This window comes from Schistocerca cancellata, chromosome 1, assembly GCF_023864275.1.
Source record: "Schistocerca cancellata isolate TAMUIC-IGC-003103 chromosome 1, iqSchCanc2.1, whole genome shotgun sequence".
Taxonomy (NCBI): domain Eukaryota; kingdom Metazoa; phylum Arthropoda; class Insecta; order Orthoptera; family Acrididae; genus Schistocerca; species Schistocerca cancellata.
This window is the reverse complement of record NC_064626.1, coordinates 759,358,840-759,379,769: the sequence shown is the minus strand read 5'-3', so window position 1 is coordinate 759,379,769 and position 20,930 is coordinate 759,358,840. Positions and strand designations below refer to the sequence as shown.

Sequence of the window (20,930 nt, the reverse complement as noted above, 5' to 3'; positions counted from 1 at the left end):
ACATCATTTTCAAAGTTGCCGTGTCATATTTACAATTTACATATGTTATTATACACAGTTTTAGTATATTACATGAGTAACACGGAATGCAATTGTAAATGGAAGACACAACCCTTCGCTCCCCCCCCCCCCTCCCGCCCACCCACTTCTCTTCTGTAGATTAAAGCTTCCACTTGAGCACAGGAAGAAAAATAACAATAATGCATAAGAAAGACTGTTTCACTTCATTCATAAGCATCAGTATACAACACTCAGCTGCTTCAAACAATAAATTATAAACACATGGACATTGCTAATAAATATAACATTAATATGGAGTAAAATTTACATCTCCATAATTATTGAATTATTGGAGTAATTTTATAATGACTGCTTGAGTCATTTAAGTTGATAAATTACTTCAGTGCACTTTGTTCATTTTACACACACACACACACACACACACACACACACACACACACACACACACACACACAATTCTTCAACTGCTGAAATATACCATACAATTTCCAATGAATAACAGTGTTCTGCCGTTATAATAGCGGCCATCTCTGTGAATGGCTGAACTACGTTCCTCCGATGGACACAGAATTACAGAAATAATTGGAAACCTGGAACAGCCAAAGTTTATTTCAATTCACAGTGCCATTTCTTAGCATAAGTACATAAAAAACACAAATAAAAAGCATATCAAAACTGCAATGGCAATGTAAACAGCACTTAAATGCATATACTGCTGAAATTATCCAACAAGACACATTAAACAAATAAAAAACTTATAAACAATCTAACATCCACCAACAACTTATTTACTGTTATACATAATTATTAAATGATTCCACTTTGAAGGAGCATGAGTTGAAAATAATTTCACAAAGTGTACTGCATATCAGTAACTCAAATTCAAAGGTGAGGCAGTCTTTTCTTTATGGTTGCATACGCACACACACACAAACTGTTGGTATTCTCCCATAATCTCTCACATATATGCAAGTGCCATGCCATGAGAAATTCATACTATTTAACATCAATTGTAAACTACATTTGCGCCTTTTCTTCATTCAGCTGTTCCCCCCAGTTGTATCCAGTACTTGTGTAATAAAAGGTATATTTTTGAGAATTTTTGAAAGATATGAAGTGCTATACAAAGCGTATTTTGCAACAAATTGTGAGTTACTGTTGCGTATTCTGCAAACTGTGACTAAAATAACTTTACAGGAAATTGTGTCCCCTAATTTCAGTGTAAATACTTACGTGATTAGTGCAATATTTCCATTATTACTATCCACTGACATGTTTCTTCAAGTCATTGCTTTAAATGTCATGATCATAAGACAACTTTAGCTCTTGCCAAGTCAATTTCTGTGGTCTAATTTTGTGTTTTGCTCTTATTATAACACAGTTGTTGTTCTTAGAAGTTTATTCGCCCAGATTGCATAAAAAGACACAATAATTACCAGTTTCAGTGAAATTAAACTGCCATCTTCAGATAAGTTGCATAGAAAATTTCATTATTTATTTATGTATTTATTAATTTTTTTTCAAGGGCCTATCCATTCCATCTACTGTTCACATTAATTGGACACATTCAACGAAAAAAAAAGTAGTAGTAATTCTGCACAAATGAGCCAAGATGGCAATTTAGTTTTGATGAAACTAGTAATCGTTGTGTATTTTTATGCAATCTGGGTGAATTAAATTCTATAAGAACAACAACAACGTGCTTAGATTTTAAGATTGCCTTCAATGTAGTCGATAATTAACTTTCACACCATGTTAGATTAAGTTTACCTTCCGCTGCAATGTGTGTCACTACATCTGCAATACATTACAACCATTTTAGATACCGTCTCACGAATTTGTTAGTGAATGTAACCACAAAAACAGGTTGAGATAAAAAGTTATCTCCAAGAAGTTGTGTATTACATTCCAAGTTTTTCTCCTGTCATATCACAAAAAAAATTCCTTTGGTGCTATAAATTCAAACAGTAAATGAAACTCTCAGTCCATGTAGTGTAACAGACCTTGACATTAAAATAGAATGAGTTAGGTTAATGTAAAGTTATTTGAACAGTCAGAATACAGCACCGCAGTGTTTCTTCTTGGAAATGGGATGATTTAGTTGCTGTTCATAAGCAACTGGAACTTGCTCTGCTGCCAAGTGAATGGAAGGTGCATGTACCAGAGGCATCAAAGATGCCTCAGGTATTAATCTGTCCTGTGGATACTGTCTCCTGTCTGAAAACTACACGTCCTGTCTCTACTCAACAACAAGAATGCGAGTGACAAGTTATCAGTACTTCTATGGGTCCTGTTTAGGTAGGAATCAGAGAGAACTCAAGTTCTACATAAAAAAATCTCTTACTGGCAATCTGAGTTGCTGTTTCTCACTGAAACTGAGCCAGTGCAACACATTTCACTTGTATGGAAGTCTACTGTTTCTGTGTTAGGGGAAAGCAAACTAAAAAATTTAGGAGTCTATGATTTGTTGGCAAGCCGAACATATGACAAATAATGGTACACTTAAGATGAAAGGCAGCAAAGGATGGGAAGGATCACCTTGTAAATGCAATGCGAATGCTTCCATTAAACATGATAAAGAGGCTGTTCCAGAAGTCGATGGCGGAACAAGGAGTAACCAGGTGCAAGTTATGTAGCATGCTGGAATACACTTCCTTTGCTTGGGGTCCAAGGCGCATGCTACAAGCATTACAACAACGGGCTGAGGAGGAGAATACTAGACTTGCTCATGGAATTCACAATCTACAGAATTTTCCTCAGAACAGATTGGGTCCTTTCTGGTTTCTAGCCAAGTAGACGGCCGAACAAGAGACTGTGAAGGTTTTGTAAAAAGCTAGGTTGTGGGTTCTTGGGTTTGTGCAATAAAGGATGAGAGCTGTAGGGTTCTGCTAAATGTATCGCAGGTGTACTACACATCAGTGGTAGCTACCCAGGTGACTGACAGCGGAGTGCACACAAAAGGTTTTTTTTTTAGCTTAGGTGACTCTGCATCCAATCCAGATTAAGGACAACTGTAGGAGACCCTGAAATATTACAGTAAGACTGAAGGAAATGCTTCCCACAGATAAGAATATTAAAATCACTGTAATCGACTGCCAGTGCATTCACAACAACTTCCCAGGTTGAAGCTGTCCTAAATAGCATATAATAAAGGGTACAGAAAATTAGCTAAAACAAAGAATTCACAGAATTGAGATTTTTGGAGAAATCTAACCGTATATCGAAAGGATAACTGTATATCGAAAGGATGGGGTAATGGAAAATGGAAGTGGTGTGTCTGACACAGTAAACAAGATACTCAGATCCATTTAAATAGAAATTGAAACAGCTTGTGGTACTGTTTGGCCATAATCAGTATGAAGTATGGATATCAACTTAAATTAGGCTTTCTATCGACCACCGTACTTGCCGCCAGATTTAAATGAAAATTTAAAGGCACCCTCAACACACTAACACATACACTGATGAGCCAAAATATTGTCACCACTTGGTTAACAACATAATGGTTTACCTTTGGAACAACTCTGCATGGCATGGACTCAAAAGGTCCTTGGTAATTTTGGCATCAGACATACATGCACAGATCACATAATCTGTAAATTGTAGACCGCGGTTTGTGTACACAGAGCTGGTTCACAATAATGACTGTGGTGTGTTCCACTAGGTTCAAATCAGGTGAATCTGGTGACAAAGGCGCATCAACGTGAGTTCGCTATCACCCTTCTCAAATCACTGTTGTAGGATTCTAGATTTATGAGATGGGCACTGATCTTGCTCGAAAATGCCATTGCTGTCAGTGAAGACAGCCGGAATGTTGAGATGAATGTTGTCTGCAACAGTGTTCATGTAGTCCACAGCTGCCAAGGTGTCTTCAGTTACTACCACAATTACCAGAGAAAGTAATCCATAACAAGGTGCGTCCCCCACCAGTCTGTGTCCCTGGCACGGTGCACATTTCAAGCAGCCACTTCTCTGGGTGACAGTGCATCCGGACGTTTGACTATTGATCTGGTGTAACAAGAAACACAATACATCCAACAAAGTGATATGTTTCCATTGATCCACAATCCAATCTTTATGATCCTGTTCCCACTGCAATCGTAAATGTTAATGCTGCTGGGTCTGCATAGGGACATGTGGAGGACACCTACTGTGGAGACCCATGTTCAACATTGTTTGCTGAGCCGTGTAGTCTCAAATGTTTGTGGCTGCACCATCTTTGTATTCTTGTTATAAGATCTGCCAAAAATTACCAACATCCAACTTTACAGAGTGGTAAACCCCTGACCTCTAATTTCTGTAGCTGCGAATGTCCAGCATTATAACCAATCTGCCCTTTGTTAAAGCCATTTTTGTCACTACATTTCCCTATTTGCAGTCCTTATTGTCACTAGAGTGACTGTTCATTCATATGTGCTCTCACTATACTCTCTCCTTACTGCATCATGCGCCCGCAACACTACCATCCTACCACGTAGCATTCAGTCTTGTAATGGGCAATGGTCATAACTTTTTGGCTGGCTCACAAGTGTTATGTTACTCAATCATATTGTCATTATTGGGAGAGACTGTAATTATCACAGTTTTTTAAGTATCTTGTGAAATAACACAAATTCCCCCCCCCCCCCCCCCCCTTCAAAACTGCTTAGGACAAACAGTTCAGAAGCCTTCAGAGGGCTAAAATATATCAGATCTAACATAAAAAAAGACATGGTCTTTGAGGATGTCCATGTTGAAACTGATATCAGTGACAATGATTAACAAAGTACACACATCAAAAAACGTTTTGCATCATCTCGGTTCCGAGAGTTCCGGAACCTGTACAGAAAATTGGAATAGAGATCTACATAAACATCATTTCCGCCCTTTTTACCGCTCATGAAAACTGCACATTGCATGTTGTACCACCATACAGTGAGACCTTCAGAGGTGGTGGTCCAGATTGCTGTACCCACCGGTACCTCCAATACCCAGTGCACGTCCTCTTGCATTGATAGATGCCTGTATTCGTCGTGGAATACTATCCACAAGTTCATCAAGGCAGTGCTGGTCCAGATTGTCCTACTCCCCAACAGTGATTCGGCATAGATCCCTCGGACTGGTTGGTGGGTCACGTCATCCATAAACAGCCCTTTTCAATCTATCCCAGGCATATTCGACAGGGTTCACGTCTGGAGAACATGCTGACACTCTAGTCGAGCTATGTTGTTATATAGAAGGAACTCATTCACAAGATGGGCACGATGGGGGTGCAAACTGTCGTCCACGAAGACGAACGCCTCGTCAATATACTGCCGATATGGTTGCACTATCCGTTGGAGAATGGCACTCGGGTATCGTACAGCCGTTATGGCACCTTCCATGACCACCAGTGGCGTATGTCGGCCCCACATAATGCCACCCCAAAACAGCAGGAAACCTCCACCTTGCTGCACTCCCTGGACTGTGTGCCTAAGGTGTTCAGACTGACCAGGTTGACTCCAAACACGTCTTTGACGATTCTCTGGTTGAAGGCGTATGCGACACGCATCAGTGAAGAGAATGTGATGCCAATCCTGAGTGGCCCATTCGGCATGATGTTGGGCCCACCTGTACCGTGCTACATGGTGTTTTGGTTGCAAAGATGGACCTCACCATGGACGTCAGGAGTGAAGTTGCGCACCATGTAGCCTATTGCGCACTGTTTGAGTGGTAACATGATGTCCTGTTGTTGCAGAAAAAGCATTATTCAATATGGTGGTGTTGCTGTCAGGGTTCCTCCAAGCCATAATCCATAGGTAGTGGTCATCCACTGCAGTAGTAGCCCTTGGGTGGCCTGAGCAAGGCATGTCATCGACAGTTCCTGTCTCTCAGTATTTCTTCCATGTCCAAACAACGTCGCTTTGGTTCACCCCGAGACGCTTGGACACTTCGCTTGCTGAGGGACCTTCCTGGTACAAAGTAACAATGTGGACATCATCAAATTGCGGTATTGACCATCTAGGTGTGGTTGAACTACAGACAACACAAGACGTGTACCTCCTATCTGGTGGAATGACTGGAACTGATCGGCTGTTGGACCCCCTCTATCAAATAGGTGCTGCTCATGCATGATTGTTTACATCTTTGGGCGAGTTTAGTGACCTCTCTGTACAGTTAAAGGGACCGTGTCTGTGATAAAATATACACAGTCAATGTCTATCTTCAGGCGTTCTGGGAACCAGGGTGATGCAAAACTTTTTGAAGTGTGTACAAAGCACAACTAAAACAAGTAGACAGATTTGTTTATCCAGTCAAAGAGGTTCATTGTGCCATTGGTTACAAATCTGACAATAAAATGGTTCTCCACAATCATTTAAAATCCTATGGTACAAAGCAGAAGATTTGTAAATCCTTACATGGATCAACCAAATGGGTGTGCAAATAAAACTGCCATAGAGCTTTCAAAGACAAGGCTCTTGTCAAAGAATTTGCTTAAGTTTATGGGCTAAGCACAGTTGATGGGAAGAGTTCATATCAGATGCTCATATGGAAAATTTTTCTTATCAACAGGATGTATATTTTTGAGACAAAATTATACAAGTGTTCCACAAGACTGTTGCACAAAGTGGGATACAATGGAACAACAATTGGCCTCAGCAGGCTATTTTTTACAATATTTCCACACTGGGGAAGTAGGCCAGTGCTACGTAAGGACACTTCTATGGATGATGGTTTAGCTAGTGATTGGTTTAAAAAAAATAATAATAATAAACATGATCAAACAACTTCTTCAGTGGAAGGTACACCTGATGTAGGGAAGGTCTGGAAGAGCACAATGTTCGTCTTCAATACGGGGACCAAATGTATGTCAACATAATTACATATGCCAAGGAACTATTTTGCAGCAAGCAAGTCACTGGTCTGATATTGGAAATCAAGAACTAATGAGGAAACTTCATTGTTGGAAGATAATTCTACTTAGATGTTGCCGTGCGGTTCTAGGCTCTGCAGTCCGGAACCGTGGGACTGCTACGGTCGCAGGTTCGAATCCTGCCTTGGGCATGGATGTGTGTGATGTCCTTAGTTTAGTTAGATTTAAGTACTTCTAAGTTCTAGGGGACTGATGACCTAAGATGTTAAGTCCCATAGTGCTCAGAGCCATTTTGAACTTAGATGTTAACAGAATTACCAGCAGGGCCACATGACAAATTATAATTTCTCAATTTTGAATTTTTTGTGCCAAACAAAAGTTAATTTAAGATGGTATTACACTGAACACCGAACAAGTACCAAATTAATGTCATATGGCAAACACATTTACAAATCCACTCAACTGCATGGACACTAAAGGTGCAGAACAGAGACACCTCTATGTCGTCAGGATGGTGTCATGGAAACTGTAGCACATCATTCAGTGCTACTAGAATGTGATTAGCAAGTTAACATTTATTTATTCAGATTTAAAGTTCTGTTACTTCTCATCAGCCTTGGGTAACGCCTCGTGCCGGTGATATAGTGGAATTCCACGACTCCAGTTTTTGGCTCGGCTGGCTGGCAAGGCCGCTACTCCAGCATTTTGGCTGAAGTCTTGCAGGTTGATGTCTGGCAGTCTACAGGCAAAGCTGTAGTGTGGGCATGTCCCCCACACTGCATTAGAGCACCCTCGATTGCTCTGACAATGAACCACAAGGACCCTTCAGGATGTGCAATATTATCGGAAATCCTGTAGTCAGCAGATCCTGGGCCCACCAGACACGTGGCCCCTCAGCACCCAGAAGTGCCTGCAGCGAGGGCCAGGAACAGATGCATGGGATGGCCCTCTCAACAAGCAGTGATGACGACATTGGCACAGTAAGTACTGTGAGAAGTACTTGTGTTGGAAATCTCCCCATCAGCAACATGGTATGTGACCAACGCAAAGTCATGGTTAATTGGATGTTGCCATCTTGCGAACAGCAAGTAGCATGCACACAAGAAATGCTTGAACACCTAACACATTGATGTCACTACATTGTAATAATAATTGAATCAACTGCTTCAATATGAATGCCACCAATCCTACTGAAAAACAATTCAGAGCTGGAGGACTGTGGTATTTATGGTCTGGATAGAGGTACTGATGTGAGGCTCTGCTATTATGACCAAATGTGGCCTGCTCCTTTACTAGTGGGCAGTGGTCCTTGCTCCACAACGTTTGCTGAACAATTTGTTACGGGTGTTTAACTGTGCAGTCAAGTCTCAGAAAGATGCTATTCCATTCTAGGTAAACTTCGTACTACATGTAAGAAGAGCTATGGAATATATCTCTGTCTCTCTTCCTTGTTGGATATTTGGACATTTTGATGAATGTGTAGCTTGGGCTTGACGACTGGTACTGACATAGCAGCCCATTTTTAATTTTGATTGTTTCTTCCTGCTGCACAGCTAAGTCCCTGCCTTCACCTGGTGTTTCTTGAGGTTGCGCTAACATGAACTTCAGAAAATATCTAGTTTCTCTCCCTTTTTTTATTCTGTGGTGTAACATTACCCTTTTCTTTAGGAAATTCACCCCAAATTTTATTTTCTCTGTCCATTACTGAACTAGCCTGTACATGTTCTATATTTACAGTTTAATATTATTCTGAGTTTAATCCCTTGGTTGCTTCTTGAGCTAAACAATAAGGCTCTTAACCTTAGTCTGTGTTAACTTCATTATCTAAATTTACATCATCTTTCCAGCCTGTTTTCCTACTACTAATACGTCTTACAGTTTCTATTCTTAATTCCTATCGCTCGTATGTGTCCATTCCATGGGTATTTGATGAATTGGCGAGTCATTTGAGTGGAAATTTTGCATTTTAAGCAGAAGTAAACTGCACAAATGAGTACTAGAATCAGGATAACATTCTATGCGGACACACTAACACTTGTTGATACGCTTGTGTTGCTCATGATATTCGTTTATATGTTGTAGCATCTGGTCAACTGAAATTCTTCCCATTTCTACATCTACATCCATACTCCGCAAGCCACCTGACGGTGTGTGGCGGAGGGTACCCTGAGTACCTCTATCGGTTCTCCCTTCTATTCCAGTCTCGTACTGTTCGTGGAAAGAAGGATTGTCGGTATGCTTCTGTGTGGGCTCTAATCTCTCTGATTTTATCCTCATGGTCTCTTCACGAGATATACGTATGAGGGAGCAATATACTGCTTGACTCTTCGGTGAAGGTATGTTTTCGAAACTTTAACAAAAGCCCATACCGAGCTACTGAGCGTCTCTCCTGCAGAGTCTTCCACTGGAGTTTATCTATCATCTCCGTAACGCTTTTGCGATTACTAAATGATCCTGTAACGAAGCGCGCTGCTCTCCATTGGATCTTCTCTATCTCTTCTATCAACCCTATCTGGTACGGATCCCACACTGCTGAGCAGTATGCAAGCAGTGGGCGAACAAGCGTACTGTAACCTACTTCCTTTGTTTTCGGATTGCATTTCCTTAGGATTCTTCCAATAAATCTCAGTCTGGCATCTGCTTTACCAACGATCAACTTTATATGATCATTCCATTTTAAATCACTCCTAATGCGTACTCCCAGATAATTTATGGAATTAACTGCTTCCAGTTGCTGACCTGCTATTTTGTAGCTAAATGATAAGGGATCTATCTTTCTATGTATTCGAAGCACATTACACTTGTCTACATTGAGATTCAATTGCCATTCCCTGCACCATGCGTCAATTCGCTGCAGATCCTCCTGCATTTCAGTACAATTTTCCATTTTTACAACCTCTCGATACACCACAGCATCATCTGCAAAAAGCCTCAGTGAACTTCCGATGTCATCCACAAGGTCATTTATGTATATTGTGAATAGCAACGGTCCTATGACACTACCTTGCGGCACACCTGAAATCACTCTTACTTCGGAAGACTTCTCTCCATTGAGAATAACATGCTGCGTTCTGTTATCTAGGAACTCTTCAATCCAATCACACAATTGGTCTGATAGTCCATATGCTCTTACTTTGTTCATTAAATGACTGTGGGGAACTGTATCGAATGCCTTGTGGAAGTCAAGAAACATGGCATCTACCTGTGAACCCTTGTCTATGGCCCTCTGAGTCTCGTGGACAAATAGCGTGAGCCGGGTTTCACATGACCGTCTTTTTCGAAACCCATGCTGATTCCTACAGAGTAGATTTCTAGTCTCCAGAAAAGTCATTATACTCGAACATAATAAGTGTTCCAAAATTCTACAACTGATCGACGTTAGAAATATAGGTCTATAGTTCTGCACATCTGTTCGACGTCCCTTCTTGGAAACAGGGATGACCTGTGCCCTTTTCCAATCCTATGGAATGCTACGCTCTTCTAGAGACCTACGGTACACCGCTGCAAGAAGGGAGACAAGTTCCTTCGTGTACTCTGTGTAAAATCGAACTGGTATCCCATCAGGTCCAGTGGCCTTTCCTCTTTTGAGCGATTTTAATTGTTTCTCTATCCCTCTGTCGTCTATTTCGATATCTACCATTTTGTCATCTGTACGACAATCTAGAGAAGGAACTACAGTGCAGTCTTCCTCTGTGAAACAGCTTTGGAAAAAGACATTTAGTATTTACGCCTTTAGCCTGTCATCCTCTGTTTCAGTACCATTTTGGTCACAGAGTGTCTGGACATTTTGTTTTGATCCACCTACCGCTTTGACATAAGACCAAAATTTTTTAGGATTTTCTGCCAAGTCAGTACATAGAACTTTACTTTCGAATTCATTGAACGCCTCTCGCATAGGCTTCCTCACACTACATTTCGCTTCACGTAATTTTTGTTTGTCTGCAAGGCTTTGGCTATGTTTATGTTTGCTGTGAAGTTCCCTTTGCTTCTGCAGCAGTTTTCTAACTCGGTTGTTGTACCACGGTGTCTCTTTTCCATCTCTTACGATCTTGCTTGGCACATACTCATGTAACGCATTATGTACGACGGTTTTGAACTTTGTCCACTGATCCTCAACACTATCTGTACTTGAGACAAAACTTTTGTGTTGAGCCGTCAGGTACTCTGTAATCTGCTTTTTGTCACTTTTGCTACACAGAAAAATATTCCTACCTTTTTTAATATTTCTATTTACGGCTGAAATCATCGATGCCGTAACCGCTTTATGATCGCTGATTCCCTGTTCTGCGTTAACTGTTTCAAATAGTTCGTGTCTGTTTGTCACCAGAAGGTCTAATATGTTACCGCCACGAGTTGGTCCTCTGTTTAACTGCTCAAGGTAGTTTTCAGATAAAGCACTTTAAAAAATTTCACTGGATTCTTTGTCCCTGCCACCCGTTATGAACGTTTGAGTCTCCCAGTCTATATCCATCCAGAACTATAACATGGTGGGGAAATCTACTCGAAATATTTTCCAAATTATCCTTCAGGTGCTCAGCCACAACAGCTGCTGAGCCAGAGGGCCTATAGAGACATCCAATTACCATGTCTGAGCCTGCTTTAACCGTGACCTTCACCCAAATCATTTCACATTTCGGATCTCCGTCAATTTCCTTCGATACTATTGCACTTCTTATCACTATAAACACGCCTCCCCCTTCACTGTCCAGCCTGTCTCTGCGGTATACATTCCAATCTGAGTTTAGGATTTCATTACTGTTTACGTCTGGTTTCAGCCAACTTTCTGTCCCTAGTACTATATGGGCGTTGTGACAGTTTATTAATGAGAGCAGTTCTAGGACATTTCTATAGACGCTCCTGCAGTTTACTATCAGCACATTAATTTCTGAAATTATCAAGTTATCTAAAAAATGTAACAGACTGGAATCAAAGGTTTTGTTACGGAAAGTTACATTCTGTACAGGTAATATTTGTAACAGTTCTTCTGGCCAATACAACTTTGGTTGAGAAATGATAACCGCTGTTGTTCCTCTGATAATAGCTGGAAGATGAAACTTTGTTCTGGCTATGTTCCGTTGATTCGTAATCCACTATTTTGCAATTCAAGTTTTGTCATACCTGTTGATTTTGCATTTCTGTAACAGTTGTTGATTACTGTTCCTGGCGAAAACATGGAAGTAAATCCACTGGTCTCCAATTTTCCATAAATATGGCTGTGGGACTAGTAACTTCCTTTTACACTCTACTGCTTCCATTTTCTTAGGAAATAGTTGCATTTCACATGATGGTTCATTTGTCTGTACCCTGGCTGGGCAAATGATAACGTTCTCTCTGATACAGTAGTTTAGATCTGCTACGGACAAAAGTACATGTGCATCCTTTTGTTCTGAGACCAATAACCATTCATGAGTCTTGTTTTGTGCCTCTTTGTTGATACTGTCCACTTAATTTTATATGGATGGATTGTGAAACATTGATACCGCTTGTGTGTTCAAACAACAGGAAATAGCATTGTGATGTATAAACTAGCTCGGTCAGTATTAACTGTAACAGTTAATGTTATAAAACAAAGGTATATATATGTTCCTATTACAGGTACAACATGCTGTTAACCCAGTGGGAAAGTCAATGTGCTAAAGTGAAGTAACATTACGGCCATGATAATCCTTCTGTGCATTATCATTGGTAAGCCACCTAAGAGGAAAAAAAAAGAATTATCATCAATCCCCTCCCTCCCTTGGATAAGTGTATACCTACAAAATCAAAGACAAGTAAATGAAAAATAATGTTAACCTAATAACCCTAATATATATTCCAACCTACCCCACCATTCATCAAAACATGTGGACTGACCTTATTTTCCCCTTGGATCTAAGTTCTCTTCCTTTCCTAGGCAACTTCTCCTTTTCTGGTAATGGTGAAGAAAGCTGCAGTAATCTGCCAATCGCTCCTTTAAATAGCTTCACTCTGCTGACACGAGCTATGGATGTCTCAGTTGCTAGTTGTACTTTCGCATTTACTGGTGCAGCTATTTCTATGATTTGGTACAGTCCTTGCTATTTTGTTAAAATACTTTTTAGTTTGGCCCTGTGGTGTATAAGGGTTTGCTTTCAATGCCCACTGCCCTATCCTATACTGCAGCAGTTTACTTGCATGTTGCCCCCACACATTCCCGATTTTCCAAAGCCTTAGTGAGGATAAAACCATGTTTTGCCTAAAAATTAAATAATCTGCTTTTCAATTCGCTTGCAGATAGAACGGGTTGGTAAGTAACTTCTTGATTTGCAGTAAACGGCAACTAGCAATGGACGCAGGGTGCAGGCTAAGCTGTCTATTTGTAGCATCATATCCAGGGTTGATCGCGGTCCTCTGGTTTGGAGCAGAGTGCAAGGTCTAAACCAAAGGCTCAGATGACACTGCGACGGTATCGGATGCGAGTTTCTTGACCTCCGCTATCGGGTGCAGAATTGTAGGGTTCCCTTTAATAGGTCAGGCGTGCACTACACGCAGGAAATGGCTACTAGGGTAGTGGAGTATGTGTGGTGTGCACATGGGGCCTTTTTAGGTTAGAGAGCTCCTCCCTTGGGAGCAAAGAGGATTTGCCTATTAAATCAGCCACAGCGACCTCAGAGAATCTTGGTCCTCACAGATCAGAGATAGAAAAGATTAACATGATTTTAGTAAACTGCAGGAGCATTGAAGGAAAGGTCCCAGAATTAGTATCACTTACGGAAGGTTATAATGCACAGATAGTATTGAGAACAGAAAGTTGGTTGAAACCAGAAGTCAATGACAACGAAATCCTAAGTTCAGATTGGAATGTTTATTGTGAGGATAGGTTAGTCGCCAATCGTGGCAGCACGTTTATTGCAGTAAAAAAAATTCAAATCTAGCAAGCTTATCACAGATTCTGAATGTGACTTAATCTGGGTGAAATTGAGTACCAAAGAATGGTCAAAAATGGTGATTGGATCCTTTGTAGACCACCTGGGTCAGGATCTGTAGTTGTAAGAGTGCTTCAGACAGAACTTGCAGAATATCATTAGTAATTTTCCTGACCATGCCGTTGCAATGCGGGGTGACTTCAACTTGCCAGGTATAGATGCCAGAGACAGGGAATTGTGTGGAATTGTTCTGGATGTCCTGTCTGGAAAAAAAAAAATACCTTGAGTAGATAAGTCAGAGAACTAACTTGAGGGGTAATGTCTTAGACCTTCTGGCAACAAGCAGACCTGAACTTATCAATTCAGTTAACGTAGAGGAAGGGATCAGTGATCGTAAGGCTGTGACAGCACCTATGATGATGGGTCCTACAAGGAATGTTAAGAAAGATAAGAAGATATATTTGCTCAGCAAGAGTGATAGAATACAAATTTCAGAGTATCTTAGCAGTCAGCATCAAGTATGTTCCGAGTAAGGTTTTAAGGGATGGGAAAGATCCACCATGGTTTAATAGTTGTGGTAGAAAAGCACTACGTAAGCAAAGAGCACTTCATGCCAGATTCAAGAGAAGTAAAAGTCTAGCTGACAAACAAAAGCTGAAAGAAGCGAAAATGAGTGTAAGGAGAGCATTGAGAGAAGCGTTCAATGATTTTCAAAGTAAGATGTTGCCAAACGACCTAAGCAAAAACCCAAAGCGATTTTGATCATATGTAAAATCAGTAAGTGGGTCACAATCACCTATTCATTCTCTCAGCGACCACACCAGCACTAAAATGGAAGATAATAGAGAGAAGGCAGAAATACTGAATTTGGTCTTCCAAAGTTGTTTCATGACGGAAGATTGTAACACTGTCCCTCCTTTCAGTAGTCATACAAACACTGAAATGGCAGATATTGAGATAATCGATCGCGGAATTGAAAAGCAGCTACAATCGCTTAGTAGTGGAAAGGCTTCAGGACCAGATGAGATAGCTATAAGATTCTATAAAGATTATGCGAAAGAACTTGCTCCCCTTCTAGCAGTAATTTATCGCAGATCGCTTGAGCAACAAAAGGTACCTATCGACTGGAAAAAAGCACAGGTCATTCCCGTCTCTAAGAAAGGCCTTAAGACAGATCCACACAATTATAGACCTATATCACTGTCGTCAGTCTGTTGTAGAATTATGGAACATGTTTTATGCTCAAGGATTATAACGATTTTGGAAAATGAACATCTCCTCTATAAAATCAACGTGGATTCTGCAAACAGAGATCCTGCGAAACACAGATCGCTCTGTTCCTCCTTGAGATCCACAGCGCAGTGGACAACGGCACTCAGGTTCATGCCGTGTTCCTTGATTTCAGTAAGGCATTTGACACCGTCGTGCATTGCTGTTTAAGAGCTTACGCAGTATCTGAGCAGACCTGCGATTGGATTCAAGACTTTCTTGCAGATAGAACTCAACACATTGCTCTTAACAGAACTAAATCGACATATGTAAAAGTAATATCCGGAGTACCACAGGGAAGTGTGATAGGACCATTGCAGTTTATAATATATATAAATGATCTAGTAGAAAGCATCAGATGCTCTTTAAGGTTATTTGCAGATGATGCAGTTGTCTATACCAAAGTAGCAATGCCAGAAGACAGTAAGAATTTGCAGAATGACCTGCAGAGAACTGATGAATGGTGCAGACTCTGGCAGTTGACCCTGAAAGTACATAAATGTAACATATTGCGCTTACATAGGAAAAGAAATCCACAACTGTACAGCTACAGTACTGATGACAAACAGTTGGAGACAGCATCTGCCATAAAACATCCAGGCTAACTATCCAGAGCAGCCTTAAGTGGAATAACCATACAAAACAGATAGTGGAGAAAGCAGACACCAGACTCAGATTCATCGGAAGAATCTTAAGGAAATGTGACTCATCCATGAAAGAAGTGGCTAATAAGGCACTTGTTCACCCAATTCTTGAGTATTGTTCCTCTATCTGGGACCCTATCGTGTAGGACTGATACAGGGGAGAGAGAGAGAGAAGCTTCAACGAAGAGTGGCATGTTTCATGATGAGATCATTTAGCTGGCAAGAGAGCGTTACGGAGATGCTAAATAAACTCCACTGGTAGACGTTACAAGAGAGGCATTGTGCATCACGGAGATATTTACTATTAAAATTTCAAAATTTCAGGACAGCACTTTTCAGGAGGAGTCAGAGACATATTACTTCCCCCACATACATCTCGCTTATTGACCACGAGCAGAAAATTCGAGAAATTAGAGCCTATACAGAGGCTTATCGACAATCATTCTTTCCATGCACTACTCGCGAGTGGAACGAGGTTGGAGGGATCAGATAGTGGCACCGGAAGTACCCTCCACCACACACCATTAATTGGCTTGCGGAGTTAAGCTGTAGATGTTAACTGTTGCATCAGACTGCATGCAAAGTTAGGCCCTCAATCTATGCATATGCTCTGAGATACATCAAATTTTAGTAACCAATTGTTTGCCATTGCCTGTGTGACAATACTAGCTTTCTGACCCAGAACTGCAGCCATTACTGCATATCTTGAGAAAGATTGATCATTGTGAGTATGTATTTGTTACTAGCTGGAGTTCTGGTGAAAAAGTCCTACCACTTGAAATAGTTTTTCAGCTTATAGTAACCTTTGCATTTTTGATAATTTAAATTTGCTCTATTCACACATGGGATGAAGTTTTTGACATACAGCCCTACGTCATTATGCCGTGTTTTCCACCAACTCCTTTCTGCAACTCATTTATCAGTAGTCCTAGCCCAAAGACCTGATAATACATGCTCGTGCAGCTGTTGTAATACTTTGGTACCGAGTGCTGTGCGAATCACGATGTGTGGACCACAATTAGTGGACCTTCATAATAAGCCCCACTCGTGCATTACAAACTGAGCTTGCATTTTAAATAGTTGACATTCAGTGTCTGCTGCCTGTATCTTTTTCCAATCTGGTTGACTCTTACCTAATGCCCGTAATACCTCTACTTTTCTACTTAGGGTATTTGCATTCATATGCTTTACTCCTGGCTTGTGAACTGCTTCATAAATAAACTCAATCAATTTGAGTGACCATAATGTTAAGCAGTTTGAAGGGTCTTTTAGGCTTAGCAACCACTTCGAGTTTACATGATCTGTTATAACATTATTTCTGACTCTACAAATAAGAAGAAAATAAGAAATTCTTTATATTACTGCCAACATATCCTTTTTTGGTTTTTGAGTAATTTCACTTACCCTTGTTTAATGTCTAGATGCCATTGTGTGCCTGGACTATACTGGCTGAATTACTAAGTGCTGACTCCTGAATTCTTTTGGTTGGATATGACATAATAACACTATAGAGGAGTATTATCTAGGAGTATATTGTAACACACACAGTCAAATGTCCTGCATAGGTTGCAGAAAATGCCAACTAGTGCTACAATTTGGTGAATGTACATGGCATTCTCAGTAGAGGTTTACATTCCGCGCTGACCAATTGCAGCTGTAGCGGCACATCGAAAGCTAAGTATTAATTAATTGTTTGTGTATAGTGGTTTATTTAGGAACTTTAGTAGTCTTCAACCAGAGTTTTTTTTGTGTTTTCTGGTGAAATAATTTCAGAAGAACCTTTTGGGAACTGTTTTCAGCTTCATTACTGTGTCATTAGACGTTTGATTCTCTTTCTGTATTAGTCCTTTGTTATATTCACATTTGTTGTTTATTAATACTGTTAATAAAAGTAGTTACTTCCCTTGTAGAGTAAGTTTGTGATTATTGTAGTCAGGTTTTTAACATATTCTTATTGTAGTAGCGGAACTAAGAAAAAGTAAAATTTTACCATGAGTGAGAAGTGTGGGCTTTGCCGTAGGTTCGTGAGTAGTGGATTGCGGTGTGAGACTTGTTCGAAGTATTTTCTCTGGGGGGAATGCAGTGGGGAAGCCAGTGAGCATTCTGGTGAGATCCTCTCCTGGAACTGCAGGTTATGTAGCAAGAGTTTAATAGAGGAGCAGGAGCGTAAGATCTGTGCCCTTCAGGTGCTGTTGAAAAACGCACAGGAGGAGCTAGATAGGATGAGGAGAGAGAAGGGGGTTGGGGAATGGGAGCTGGCTGTTGGCAAGAGATCTGCTAGGAGAAGAAGAATTTCAGATCGTTTTACTATTGGTGTTTACAATAGATATGACCAACTGTCAGAGTCTAGTGGAGAGGAATCTCTAGTAGCTGTAGATGTAGGAAGTATGCAGCAGACCTCAGTAGTTACGGTGGCTAGAACAGTTGCAAAGTCGAAGAGGAAGAAGAAGGTTCTGCTGTTAGGTAGTTCTCATGGCAGAGGTGTAGGCCAGCAGTTGCAGAAAATGTTGCAGAGTGAGCACCAGGTCACCAGCATTATGAAGCCTAATGCAGGATTGGCTCAGGTGACTGTTAACATAGGGGGCTTATGTAGGGATTTTACTAAAGAGGATCAGGTAGTGATTGTGGGTGGGGCCGATACTAGTATTGATAGGGATGGGGAGTATGACATAGATGGTGACCTGGAAAAGATAGCCACTCAGACTGGCAACACGAAAGTGCATTTCGTGGAACTGTTTCAGCCGTCAGGCGTAATAACATGAGACCTGGGGGTGCGCTGATGACCGAAAGCATGGGTCACATTTCAGTGGTGTCGGTGGAGTCTATCAGCAGGACGGGTTTCACTAGACATGGCCTGCACCTCAACAGGTATGGGAAGGGGAGGTTGGCAAAGCTTATAGGTGACAGCATAGGTGGGGTTGGTGGGATCACTCATGGGAAAATTCCTGCAGTAGTGGGTGTTAGAGCTGCACCTTTTTTAGATTGAAGTCAGCTGACAGGTATTCCTGCTTAAGGGAATTCTCTCTAACAAAGCAACCACTTTTGACAAAGCTTAGGTATCCGAGTAATGATGGAATTAGTATATTTCATCAAAATATACAGGGTATTAGAGATAAAGTTAGTGAACTGCTTATAGATGTTGACTCTGAAATTATTGGTATATCTGAACACTTCTTAAATAAGGAGATAATTCAGAGGCTTCCTTTACCAGGATACAGGTTGGCTGGCAGCTTTTCAAGGAGCTCTTTGCGGTGTGGGGGAGTAGCCATGTATGTGAAAAATGGCATCCCATTTGAGTCAATTGATGTTTCAAAGTACTGCACTGAAAAGATGTTTGAATGTTGTTGTGCAGGTGTGGTTAAATTTAACGGAGCTAAACTTCTAACTGTTGTTATTTATAGATCCCCAGACTCCGATTTCACAACATTTTTGCTAAAGCTAGAGGAGGTTCTTGGTTCACTTTATGGGAAATACAAAAAGTTAGTTATATGTGGTGACTTCAATATTAATTGGATAAGTGATTGTGCAAGGAAGAGGATGCTAGTAGACCTCCTTGATTCATATAATCTTATGCAAACCATATTCTTTCCAACGAGAGTGCAAGGGAACAGTAGAACAACCATAGACAACATTTTTGTTCATTCCTCATTACTAGAAGGGCATTCTGTTAGCAAAAAGGTGAATGGCCTTTCAGATCATGATGCACAAATTTTAACTCTAAAAGATTTTTGTGCTGCAACACGTGTTAAATATAGTCATCAGCTGTTTAGGAAAGCTGATCCAGTTGCTGTAGAGACCTTTGTAAACCTTATCAAGGAACAAGAGTGGCAAGATGTTTATAGCGCTGATACAGTGGACGATAAATATAATGCTTTTCTCAAGACTTTTCTCGTGCTCTTTGAAAGTTGCTTTCCGTTAGAACGTTCAAAACAGGGTACTAGCACAAACAGGCAGCCTGGGTGGCTGACTAGAGGGATAAGAATATCTTGTAGAACAAAGTGGCAATTATATCAAAATGTTAGAAACAGTCAAAATCTAAATGCAGCAGCCCATTACAAACAGTATTGTAAGGTGCTTAAAAATGTTATTAGGAAGGCAAAAAGTATGTGGTATGCAGATAGAATAGCTAAGTCTCAGGATAAAATTAAAACCATATGGTCAGTTGTAAAGGAAGTGGCTGGTCTGCAGAGACAGGTCGAGGATATAGAATCTGTGCGTAGTGGGAATGTCCGTGTTACTGATAAGTCGCATATATGTACAGTATTTAATAATCACTTTCTGAATACAGCAGGTGAACTAAATAGAAACCTAGTCCCAACAGAGAATCATATAGCGCTCTTAGAAAAAAGTGTTCCGAGACTGTTACCTGAAATGCTCCTCCATGATACTGACAAGAGGGAGATCTAGCAGAATACTGAAGTATTGTTCTATGTATGTTAGCCCAGTTCTCAGCCATATCTGTAACTTTTCCTTTAGGAGTGGTCGGTTTCCTGACCGATTAAAGTACTCGGTAGTGAAGCCACTTTATAAAAAGGGAGACATTGATAATGTTGACAATTTTAGACCTATTTCTATGCCATCGGTGTTTGCTAAAGTTATCAAGAAGGTTGTATATACAAGGTTACTGGAGCATTTAAATTCACATAATTTGCTGTCAAATGTTCAGTTTGGTTTTAGAAATGGTTTAACAACTGAAAATGCTATATTCTCTTTTCTCTGTGAGGTTTTGGATGGATTAAATAAAAGGTTGCAAACGCTAGGTGTTTTCTTTGATTTAACGAAGGCTTTTGACTGTGTTGACCACAAAATATTACTGCAGAAGTTGGACCATTATGGAGTAAGGGGAGTAGCTTACAATTGGATCGCCTCTTACTTCAAGAACAGAAAGCAGAGGGTAATTCTCCACAATATTGAGAGTAGTAGTGATGTTCAGTACCAATGGGGCACTGTTAAGTGGGGCGTTCCTCAAGGGTCGGTGCTGGGGCCACTGCTGTTTCTTATTTATATAAATGATATGCCTTCTAGTATTACAGGTGATTCAAAAATATTTCTATTTGTAGATGACACCAGCTTGATAGTGAAAGATCTTGTGCGTAATATTGAAACAGTATCAAATAATGTAGTCCATGAAATAAGTTCGTGGCTTTTGGAAAATAATTTGATGCTAAATCACAGTAAGACTCAGTTTTTACAGTTTCTATCTCACAATTCAACAAGAACCGATATTTTGATCAGACAGAATGGGCATATTATAAGCGAGACGGAACAATTCAAGTTCCT

General features: G+C 40.5%; 1 protein-coding gene across 1 annotated transcript in view; it reads right to left on the bottom strand.

Moving 5' to 3' along the window:
* Positions 1-431: 431 nt before the first annotated feature.
* The window catches only part of LOC126186284 (uncharacterized), a 283,858-nt gene continuing 263,359 nt past the window's right edge, over positions 432-20,930 (bottom strand). Inside the window, exon 15 of the mRNA XM_049928197.1 lies at positions 432-611. The gene's annotated coding sequence lies outside the window, so the exon portion shown is untranslated. The remainder of the gene's footprint in view (positions 612-20,930) is intronic.